Source organism: Aptenodytes forsteri, unplaced genomic scaffold, assembly GCF_000699145.1.
Source record: "Aptenodytes forsteri isolate BGI_AS27 unplaced genomic scaffold, ASM69914v1 Scaffold16, whole genome shotgun sequence".
Taxonomy (NCBI): Eukaryota; Metazoa; Chordata; class Aves; order Sphenisciformes; family Spheniscidae; genus Aptenodytes; species Aptenodytes forsteri.
The window spans coordinates 1,867,105-1,879,544 of record NW_008794753.1 but is presented as its reverse complement, the minus strand read 5'-3'; positions in this window follow the sequence as shown (position 1 = coordinate 1,879,544).

Below are 12,440 nucleotides of genomic sequence, written 5' to 3'. Positions count from 1 at the left end.
GGGGTGGCCGGGACAAGAAACTCTTACCTTGGGAAAAGTAAACCAGGTCCCTTGACCCTCGGTGGGACTAGGTGAAGTGAATTAGTTACCGAAAGCAGCAAACTCTGTCTGTGGTGCAACCTACGTTTTTAACCTTATTTTTTAATAATAAAAAATGTTTTTAGCAGTAAATCAATTCTGGTTTTAGGAGTGTTTAGACCGATGATGTTCTTAAGCCAGGGGGCCATTTCTGAAGTCCGGCTTTTTCCTTATCCATGTTCTCTGACATTCAAAAGAGAAAAAACTCTCTATGATTAATAGAGATTTTTTGCCATTTTATTAAGAGTTTGCCCATTACTTTGATTTGATTACTTTCACTTTAATTACCCTAATTAGCCATCAAGATATAATTTAGCATTGCTGTCACATTAGGCCACAGGTGACATTGCCAAGAAAGACTTGAGGGCATAAAAAGAAACAGTTCTGAAATAGAAATCACATTAAAAGGAGCTGGGTTGATCAAACGCGTGTGCCTCTTTGCCCCTCCGCTGAGGTTCAAGCACAGCTTGTGGGAATAAAAATGAGACTGGTGCCTTCAATGGATTGTGGTCCAGGCTGCAAAAATCATTACCCATAATTTGACTTTGCTGCATGACTGAGTGGTGTGGAAGTTGCTTCCAGCCACATTTTGCCTTGTAGATACAAAGAACATGGAGGATGCCAGTATCCTCCATTCATCATTTCTAGCACAGAGTCCTAGTTTAGTTAAGAATCCAGTGTGCTCACTGCTATACATGGATGGTTTAAGGGATGTTGTTACAACCTGTATGGTTGGCCAGAAAGGTAGCAGCAGCATGAAGAAATTATTTTGTTGACTTAGGGTTATATAGCAGGTGGTATGAATACAGCCAATTTTAAGTTGTGCATCAAACTTAAGCTTAGATTAATTTAGGTTCCTAACTTCGGTCCTTAAAGGAGTAAGAGGAATGGCATCTACAAGAGCTCAATGCTGATAGAAGAAGAGAGTATTTTTCTGGTGGAAAGGACTGTGGCCTGGTATGATACCTGAGGTATATGAGTAGACCCCAGTGTGAAAACCCGTTGTTATAAGTGGCGGAACCAGCAATGTAACTTAGAGGCCCTGGCTCCTAACTTTTTTCTCAAGCCACCAGACAATTTGCAGTTTGTCCTTTGGGGTAGGTATGGCAAGCCCTGTTTCTAGGATCATAAAAATGCAGGGGGGGGGGAAGTGTGGAGATGTTTATCTAAACAATAAATATTAAGTATGCTACACACTCATTAAATATTAAGTATACTACAATAGCTCATGATGTCTCTGATTACTGATAAATTTTTAAAGGGAGGTGGGTGGGGAAGGAGTAAACGCAGCATAGCAAGTGGACGGCTTTGCAAAGCAGGAGATGCACTAATACATGTCTGCAATAACCCTTTTCAAAGAAACACGGCTGAGAGATCTTGCACTTATTTATTTTAAAGGCTCTCAGTGCCTGCAGTGCGTGTAACAAGTCCCTCCCCTCAGGGCTTTTAAATGCTAGGTGTAGCTAGGACTGAGGGTGAGAAACCAGTAATACATGCATTTGGTACAGAAAATTTGGCTTAAAAAAGAAGACAATGAACTTTCTTTGATAGAAAGGAGTATAATGGGATGGGGCATTAGTAACTTAGTCAAATAAATCAAAGATTTTTTTTTTAACATTCTTCACTCTGAGCTGTACCTGGGTTGGAGAGCAGACACCAAATTCTGCTCTCGTTTAGGCTGGTGTAAGCGTGCTGGCTAGGGGACGAAGATGGCTTGTACTAAATTATACAGACTGGGTGACTGAATGCCCACAACACTGAAGTCGAGAAGCTCTGGTGATGTACTAAGCTGCTAAGCCACATGATGAAATTTCATCCCTAGGCATATTTAGTTCCGTACCCGCAGTCTGCCAGGAGAGTTAGGCTGCTGCTAACTCTGGTGTCAAACTGAGTTAGGATATTCTTCTCTTGTGAAGGAAATCTGCGACCCTGGCACTGTATCCCCATGACCACAGCTGCTGCTATTCCTTTGGGTTAGAACAGCAGATTTCAAATGGAGGCCTCTAAGCTTTGTTATTGACAGCTCTACTTCCTAACATTGTCTGGTAGGAAAGCGTATATGAAATGTTTCTTTTCAGGATGTTCAAGTTCTCAGCCTTTTATATGCTGTTCTTTATACAATATGCTAGACTGCTGTTTGGGCAAACCTTTCTGCACCCCAGATAATCACAGAAGTAAAACACATCCTAGGAAAACTATAAGGTGAAGAAAACTAAATCAGTGTTTGTAAAGAGCTCTGAAATGTGTGGGTGAAAGGTGGCATAGGTCAGAGAGAAGTTTTAGCCTTGTCATTTTATAGTCTGACCCAATTACTCTGGATCTGGTTGAGTATTACAAAATTTACCCCTTTGCTCAGGCTTCTCAGTAAGGCCTTGAGGAGTGCCTATCTTAACTTTTCACTTGGCTTTGCCGGGCTTAAATATAAATGTGTTGATACATTAAACATCCTAGTGCTCTCTGAATGCATAAAGATATATGGTCACAGAAAGCCAACACGTTCTCTTTATGCCCTGGACTATTTTCATCTATGTCCACCCCAATGAGAATGATAATGCAAAGGATTGCAGGGCTCCTTGATAAAAAGCAGGATTAAGATGCTCTTGAGCAAGATTGCAAGAAAAATGTTGTCGCTCCATTAGAGAAAGAAATAATCCCTTTGTTTATATTCTAGAGCCTAAAGCAGTAACAGCAGAAAACACCCAGAGGTCACCACGCACATACTTTGCTGTCTCAGTTATTGTCTATGATTTAACTGTGGGATTCAGCAGTGCAATTGCATAATTTAATCAGTTCTCCTTCTGCTGGGAGTCCTGAAGCAGCTCTCTGTATGAGGTAGTAAAGTAGATCTGCTTACTCTGGCGACAGATAGATGTGCTTGATTTTGAACAAAAGGTCCACGATTTGAATTAAGTGTTTCCAAGGAGTAATAGTAACTTTAAAGTAATGGCCTTTCCTAGTTGCTGAAACGGCACGTGGTTCTTGAATACCTGTGAGGGGCTCAGTCTTCTGCAAGGTTTCTGTTTTCCTTGTCTACTCCCATAAATGTGTATGACCCTCAGCAGTAACTACCTTTAATAAGCTTGTGTTCAGTTGAAAAACAGTTGTCTTAACTGAAAAGGACAAGCCAAACATTGCATCGTCTGAGACCCGAGAGGGGAAAAATTCCCTTAAAGCAGTTAGATCGTGCCCAGTGGTCCACTTCAAGTGTGCGTACCAAGTGTACCCCTTAGTGAAGTATCGTCTGTGTTCCCCTGACATTCATGAGTCAACACCTGTCTTCCTCTCTGATGCCACATCCTCCGATACAAAGGCTCAAGAGTAGAAATTTCTGGCTGAAATTTCCTGCTCCGAGTTATTTCAGTAGCATTTCCCAGCCTAGCTTTGCAAGTACAAGATTTTCTAGATGGAGACTGCTGAAATCAATAGCAGTTGTACCATGTATAATCAGGGAGCAAGGCTAGTCTCTGAATAGCAAACCATTTCAACATACTAGACTTCACATCTCTTGCGCCCTAATAGTTAGCCAGCCAGGCTGATTTTTCAAGTAGCTCAGCACCTTTGTGTCCAGTGAGGAAGTCATTGGAACAGGTTCGCTTGAACAAAGTCCTCAATATGCCAAGCAAGTGGCAGTCCAAAAAAATAATTATGCTCTCTGCTTCCATTCTTCCCAGTGCAAAATGGCCATTATCAAATTTCTTTTTTGTGATATGTTGTTTGCCGTGTTTATTTAGGATATAAGCTTTTGAGACGAAGGATAGTGCCTGGTATGATGAGTACGATAGGCTGAATCTCAGAAGGGATCTCCCAGCACTGCTGTGCCATGAAGAATAACAAACCGTGAGGTATAAAAAAGGAAGCTCTTACAACATCTCAGTAGATATGCTGCCAACTCAAATTAAATAGACAGTGTTAACCAGCCTACTTTATTCCTCCTCTGTTAGTATTGAAACCTACTGCTTTTATTTCCTCTCATTCCTTCCCTACTTTACAAACAAACAGGGATAAGAAAACATTGTTAAGTGATAACTTATTTGGTTACACTAAGTTTCCAACTCATATTGGTTTGAACTAAGTTTATCAACCAGCCATGGAAACATTAATCACCCAGAAAAATAGCACACAGTGAAATGACTTTTCAAAATGTCGTTGGTATAATTATCATCTTGGCCATTACATTAAATGCCACCATTTATAACTGTTATGTTTAAGTATGCAAACAGTAATTAACTTGGTAATGAACTGAGGACCCCAGTGCCTCTCTTCCCTCAGCTAATTTGCATGTTAATTATCATTAGCAACCAGGGAAACAAGTTATAAACAGCTTAATTAGCAGCTTAATCATTTTTACAAGAAAACGTGCTGCACTTTGATACATGAGCAAGAGTTAGATTAATGAAGTCAGATGAGCATGGTTTTTCAGTGCTATTCCCTGCTGCAGCACTGTGCTTGTACTTGGGCCGTGTGGATAACAGACGCAGGCACACACACCACACGCGTGTGTGTGCACACACTCACGCTTCAGGTGTCTGTGCTTCATTTTACAAGCAGGCGTTGTTTCTGCAGAAGGCTCTGTCAGCATTCTGAGAGGAACTGCCTTTCTCTTCCATGTCTGGCAGCAAATAGTTATGTTAAATAGACACTAGGAAAGCTGAAATTCCAGCATGATCAACCAAAACGTCATGAGGCTAGTTTTGATAACAATCCTCATTTAGGCCTGTTGTTTCTAGGCCCTCTTTGCTGTGATTTGGTTTGAGTCCAGTTGTAGTCCCTGCAGCGTCAGTCAGTCCCTGCTTTGAGCAATACTGCGTTGGCACTATTTTGAACACCAGCGATACCCTGTTTACAGTGCCCCTCTAGCCAAGGCTAGCCGAGGCTCTGTGGATGCCGCTGCTGTGGGCTCAGTGGGCAGTGCTGTGTGTGCTGCTGCAACCATACACGTGTGTGTGTGTGTTTAAGAGCAGGCGTTCAGGCTCGGTGATGGTGCTGTTACTCCAGGTAGGGCTTTTGCATTTTAGGCTAGGCTCACAGTCGAGGGCTGAGCTTGTCGTCTTGAATAGCATTAACTGTGAATGTCTTAAGCAGTTCTGAAGTTTATAAGAAAAAAGAATGTGCTTTCTCTCTTTTTTTGTTTTTTTTTTGTTTTTTTTGTTTCCTGTTTTGGCAGAAACTTTCTGATGATTTAATGGAAAATTTAGGTGCAATTTGAGATTTTGTTTTTTTGCAGGTTATCATACTTCCATTCCCCAATATACATTACAATAAATAATAGCTAGCTCATATGCATTTTTGAAGGTGTTTGGTTTTTTTTTTTCTTTTTAAGACTTTTTTTGTTACATTCAGGAGTTAAATGGAGACCTGGAATCAGGTCTTACAACTACAAAGGACATAATGATTAAAGGAAGGAAAATCTGAATGGGAAGGAGAAATGCTAACTGTGGTTTATAGCTGGCGTTTCCCAGTATGTCCGACGGCAGGCATGTGGTGTAAATGGGCACTGATCTGCGTGGAGTTTGGATTTCTGTGCATGTACTGAGATCCTTGGTGGGTAAGCTATCCAGATGAGGCTCACCCTGTTGCTTATACAATGGATAAAATGTCAGTCTGGGAATTATTCCACATTAGTTTGCCAAGAGCAATTCTCATTTGATCAAGAATCAATCATTTGATGAAAGGCAATAGGAATTTTGTCATAACATGAGAATGCATTGTCCAAGGAGGTTGTGGAATGTCTGTCACCAGAGATTTTAGGAATGGGTTAGATAAACGTCTGTAAGGGATGGTTTGGGTATTGTTGATCCTGCTCCAGGATAGCAGGGTAAACCTAAGGTCTGAAACCAGATAGTTTTGTGTGATGTGGCTGCAGAACATCCATGATGCTCAATTGGGAGATTCCGAATCTGAGAAAACTCATTTCACTGTAGGTTTGATCCAAAATCAGGTTGGCTTCCTTATTCCACAGGAATCTAGGGATTCTCTCCATCATGATAAAGATACTCATTGTTATGATGTGTAAAGAAATACATGCTTGCACAAAATTAAACTTAAAAGGTGTTACAACCTTGATGCAACTCTCATTATTGGCAATAAAATGCCCATCCTTCTGCCATGACAAACCATTACCAGTAGAGGGTACCAGTGCACTGTTTGTAAGGATAGAAATGGTCATCTTTGGAAATATTTTTTAAATTTTTTTTTATTTTTATTTTGTGTGATTAACTGGGGCTAACACAAAAGCAGGAAGCTGCTACCTTGTAAGGCTTGTGAGTTCAGCGCACAGAATTTGCCCCGAGTGGCTGCTTGTAAAATCCTGACAGTTATAGACAGAATGAAGGAGTTAATGGTGGGGGGCTCAAACACCTTTTCTTTTTTTCTTTTCTTTTTTTTTTTCCCCAGACAGAAAGACTTTGATTTTTGAACTTTTGAATTTATCTGCTGACACATCACTGGCACTTATTAATTCAAGGTAGTTTGTAAGGATGGGTGAAAATCTGAAAGTTCCCAGCTCAGGCAGGCTTTGAGTTGCTATACTCGAGAGTGAAGAAGTTCAGTGAACTCTGTGGAGCTAAGGAGAGTTGTGTTTCCAGCTCTGGATGATAGTTGAGTGAGATTTTACACTGCAGGAGCAGCTTCCTTTCAAACTAGGACTAGGAATTTAGCCAAACATTTTTCTTCTTAAGAGCCTGTGTAACTTACAATAATGCAGAACATCTCTGAGGAATGCCCTTCAGAATGCTTTGGGTTTTGTGTTTGCAACTGTCCTACCTCCCAAAAGTGAAACGCAACCCCAGATCACTATCTGTGCTGAACACTGTATTCCAACCCTGTTCAAGTCAGTTTGGCCACTGACTACAGTATAACCATCTTTTTGGTTCTGAAAGTTTGTTTGTGTAGCTTTGAACCCAGCCAAAGTGAGCTCTGCTTAGCAAGGGGTAGTCCTGTCACTAACTACAGTCAGCTGTGGCCGTGCCTTAATAAGCCATGGTGCTCAGTTCCCAAATGAACGACAGCCCAAAGATACTATCCACCTTGTGAAGTAGTTGTCTGTTGAACTGAGAAGATAATCCAGGTCTCACTTTGACAGTCCTGTTGCATCTTTCAGTCTGCAAAAGCCCCCACCTTGTGAAGTAGTTGTCTGTTGAACTGAGAAGATAATCCAGGTCTCACTTTGCAGACTGAAAGACGCAACAGGACTGTCAAAAGCCCAGAGCTGAGTGCATTTGGAGACAGAACTAGCTGCTTACCACTAGTAGTCCATATAGTTCAGGGCTCACCTGAAAAGGGGGGAAGCTTGCATTAAGTGTTTGTTGATTTACCTAATCTCTTAATAGGCAGATGAGATCAGATGCTGGCAATTCATCCTGTTTTCACAGATACCTTGAGAAGAATTGTCGCATACTTTACAAATGCACACACGGAAGACATCTGTTCAGGTAGTTTACCAACTGAGGAGATGATGGCAGAAGAAGGGTACAGCTGAGAAACTACAGTCCTTGTAGGTTAGTGTGTAATTTTACCAAAGAAAAGTCAGTAAATGCCAAAAGGGGAATGAATTGTTGCATGAGCCAAGAGTGGCAAGCAAGTCTAGAGTGCTCCAGCCAGCTCCACAGCCCAGCACGGCTCAAGCAATGACCCAGTCAGTGAAGCATGGCTGATTTATGCCAGCTGAGGATCCAGCCTAGTGTGTTTTATCTCCTCTGCCACTGGCCCCCATCATTTCCTCAGGAGGGGCACTGCCCTGCGGAATGGCAGCCAGTAAAGAGCTTCCTGTGCTATGTTCCATAAATTCTTTATCAGCTCATGTAATCAGATAGCATGGCTGGATGTTGATTTTGTTACAGTACCTGGAGCGAATCTCTATATGTTAATTTAAAGCCATAAAACTACAGCTTAGGGTTTTGGCATCCTAATTGAAACTTCCTCTTCTTGGAGGCATTCATGCTACAGCGGAATAATAATCATCATAAAAAAGCAAGATGCAGATAAAATGAAAGTGCATTGTTTCAAGTAACCCATAAATGCCAGGAAAACTCTGACACCTGGTGCCAAGCATGCAGCCATGCTGAAGGATCTCCACTGGACTTTCTGCTTTCTTTTACCAGCAGTCCAGTAGCAGCTCCATAAGGAGATCTGTCATCATTGGAAATGTGGTGTTTTAGTCTTCCTTGCCAGACAGTGTCCTCGTTTGAACTGTCATTGCATGAAGAGTACACAGTGCTTGGCACAGTGGGGCTATCGTTTCTGGTTAATGCTATTTAATTGCCCCTTTGACATTCTGCTCTTCTGCTGTGGAGATGCTGCTGAGGTCAACAAAAGAACTGAAGAGCGGGATATTTGTTCTCAAACTGTTAAATCTGGATCCTGAAAACACTCCCTGTCAAGGCGGTCACTTACAACTGCAGATCATGTCCTTAAAGTCTCCTGTCTGTTAGCCAAGAGTGGGATAGGGGAGCATCATGTAGAGCTAAAGGAAGGAGACAGAGGGTGGGACACTTAGGGCCAGAAGTAAAATGGATAGGAATTGGTAGAAGACTCTCATTGATTCCCCTGAGATGAACTGGCCCTTCGGTGGGACCTGTCTGAACACAGACTCTAACCTGCTTGCACTGGCAGTGGTGTCTGAAACAAGCGGCTGGAGCCACATGCGCTGAACTTGCTTCTGCAGACAGGCCAGGCCTCAAATTCAACACCAGTAGGCTTGAGCTGGGATCCAGGCTTGGTAGCTGGCTCCCTGCTGTTGATCTGTTGTCTCCTCTAGCTCAAGGCATAAGCTGCTCTACTACACCCACCAACCTCAGGGTCTTGTCTCCAAAAAGACCATTAATGCTTAGGCAGAGGTATAGGACCTCGTGCTTAGAAGCAAAGCAGAAAGGATAAGACAGCACCAGCCTGCTGACTAGACTGTGAACCAAATGCTCTAACAGATCAAAGGGAAAACTAAATTATAGATTGATAGATGCCTTTAGTTTATACGTTATTAAGCACCAGGTAACAGGTTAGATTAATATTGTGCCTGGAGGTTTCTTTTTGCTTCTTTTTTCCTCTCTCTCCTTTTTTAAGAATTGGAGAAAACAAAATATTTTTCTAATTAAGTAAATCTACAGTGCTTGCTAATGGGGCCCGTCTGTGTGCTTGTCACAGGGCACAGGGAGAACTGGAATAATGATTTTATTTTTTCATTAAATAGAATTATAGGCAGTTACTCAAAGCAACTGTGAGTCTAATTGAAAGAAAACCATTTCTTCTTAATTTACTTTCACGGTTCTGGATGATAAAAGAGTGTGTTCGCTGGAAAATTAAATAAAAAACACAACATGAGGAAGCTTGAAATAATGTTGCTCAGGCACAGGTGGGCAGAGAGAGCACAGTAGTTTTCCTGGTAGTTATTAGTGAGTTCAGATACTAGTGCTTCCTCTTACTCCCCAAAAGGTACATTTCTCCTCAGGGCCCTTCCCAAGCTTTCATTTCAGCTTCCCCCCTTTCACTTCAAGGGCATCCCTTTGTTTTCCAGTTTAGTCATCCACCATGTTAAGCATGTAAGCTTGCCTCTTCCTGCCGGGTTACACTATTACTTCCCCTCTCCCTCCATGAATGACAGCAGTCAGATATCAGTGCTCATCTGTATCCCAAATGATTCCTGACTAGTTCAGGCATTGGGATTACCAGGATCAGCAGGAACAGGTGGGAAGTGAGCAGGTTGCCTGCTGACTGGAGCACTAACCCTGGCTAGGACAATGCTAGACTGTGTTGCCAAAGCCCAGAAATCACTATACGTGAGTTTGAGAGAAACCAGATACAAAACTCAACTTGGAGGGGTGCATGTAGAGCTACTCCAGGAATTATTCTTGATGCAGTGCGGGAGATCATGTCTAAGGATGTGTACCCAGAGAGAGGGTGTGAAGTCGCAGTCAGAGCAGGAACCTGGGACTCTGAACTCCTGTCGGTGCTTTGCAAATACATTGCTCTGGTGAAAAGTGCAGGTCGGGGCAGCAGGCTTTCCTTTCGCTGTCATTATGAAGCCCTTCAGTTCCAAGCACCAGCCTTAAGCTCATGGGTGCACCTTTCTGGGCCCAGGCTCCAAGGGCGCCTTACAGAGTTGCCAACACCTCGTGGGTTGGTTGAATTTCTGTTCTCTTACTAGGGCTGCAGTGAGCACGTAAGGTTTGACCGTATCTTTCTCAGCCCTGAATGGCCCCAGAAATCTTTAGGCACTGCACAGTCCCCCTGCACAGGCACATGAGGGGTTAAGAAAATGGGAACTGATTAATTCCATGGCGAGGGTCCTTATCTGGCCCTGGTGCTGCCTCTGAAACGGACACATCTGGTAGGGTCACAGCATCAAGGAATGGCTGCAGCACTGAGGCAAGGGTCTGTTTCCACTAACCATTTCTGCTACTTCTTACACTAAGTACTTCCTAAAAAAGGCACGGGATAATGTTTCACTGTGGCTGCTGTTAGATTTACGGGAATACCATTTGCTCCAACTCTTGGATTCACTCAGTCCAGGACAAGATTAAAACCAACCCTTCAATTTCCTTTTTTCTTTAGGAAATTAACTGTGGCTTTTCTGCTAATGAAAGTCCAGAGACACTAGCTTATTCAGGCTCTCCGCTGGCTCTGTGTTTGTTTGATATGTCTTCAAGGTGCACCTGAAGGAAACAAGAAGTTAAGGCAGCAAGGCAGCTATTGGCAATTAACACTACACATTATTTTCTGCCTCTTATAAATGCCTGTGTATATAAGGAAGCCAGAGCAGGGCTTGGACTTGTCACTTCAGGAAATGCTCAGTCTTTTCTGTTTGAAAATAGGGTAAGGGAAAAGGCAGTGAAAACTTTCCATGAAACAAAAACTGTTTTGCCTCCATCTATAGATGTCTGTGCTTCTCTGATCCTGTTACACTAAAAATCTTTCATTCCAATTTCATCTTTATTTCTTCATGTTGCATAAAACAAAACTGAAGAAGTAATTTCAAAAGAAAATTGGAATCTTCTGCTTCTACTGAAATATTTCTAAGAAATGTTTTTGTAACTAGCTTTACTTGAAAAGAGCTGCTTCTTGCAAACTGTTCTGCTGCTGATGCCATGAGGCATTCAAGGGAAAACTTCCCTGTAATACTCCTTGATCAGCTGTGTCTTGGGTCAGGACAGGGCAGTCAGTCAGGATGATTCAGAGCAATGGGACAAGATATTTATATTTTTCCCATCAGTAGACTTAGCTGGGAATTTTCTGACAAAAAGGGTTTTCACTGGAAAGTGCTGGTTCAGCCAAAATTATTTTTCTTCCATCTCATTCCCAGAAAACACTAGCTTCTTTGTTTCCTTCTGCTGCTGGAGAACCTGGGCCTCTGGGATCAATGGTTCCAGTGCTGTCCCAGCGCAACCATATTACCTCCTCCCTTTGGAAAATATGAAGCCTTCCAGGTAGTCTGGAGGAGAACTGGACACCATAAAAATCCCCATGGAGGCGAGCAAGCTGTGACTCTGGGATCCACTTGAATCCTGGCTTATGTTGGGTTTGCAAAGGATTTGCCAAAAGAAGGGGCCTCTGGGATCAATGGTTCCAGTGCTGTCCCAGCGCAACCATATTACCTCCTCCCTTTGGAAAATATGAAGCCTTCCAGGTAGTCTGGAGGAGAACTGGACACCATAAAAATCCCCATGGAGGCGAGCAAGCTGTGACTCTGGGATCCACTTGAATCCTGGCTTATGTTGGGTTTGCAAAGGATTTGCCAAAAGAAGTTGTTGCGAGCAAGCTGTGACTCTGGGATCCACTTGAATCCTGGCTTATGTTGGGTTTGCAAAGGATTTGCCAAAAGAAGGTTGTTGGGGTTTTTTTTTTTGTTTGTTTATTTTTCATCAGTATTTGAATTGATGGGTTTAGTTAAAGAGAATCTCTAGTCAATAGACTCACTGTTCTTTACTGACAGCTAATACACTGGGAGGAATGGATGACCAGGCCCTTTGAATTAGGTGCCTTTTTTCAGTTTGGAAACGTATTTCCAGTCCATTTTGTTGAGGTGAAGAGAAGATGTTGCTGAATCTCCTATTCTTATTAATGGGGATGCTTCCCCCCATTCTGAACATCCTGCCTAAGTGCTATGAAGAATAAACAATGTCCTATGAGCTACCTGATAAATGCTTCTTTCAAAATGAAGATTTTTTTTTTCCAAACTCTTTAATACCTTCCTAATCTGAAGTACAATTTTTCTCTTCTATAATCACTATATTAAATTTAATGCCAAGTATTAATATAACATACTTAATGGCAATCTGCATATTATTCTGAACATAGCTGCCCTGCAAAAGAGCTCTGTGAGCTTGAAGAGGAGAGTATTTAACTCTTCCCAGACACTCAGTGGGTAGGAA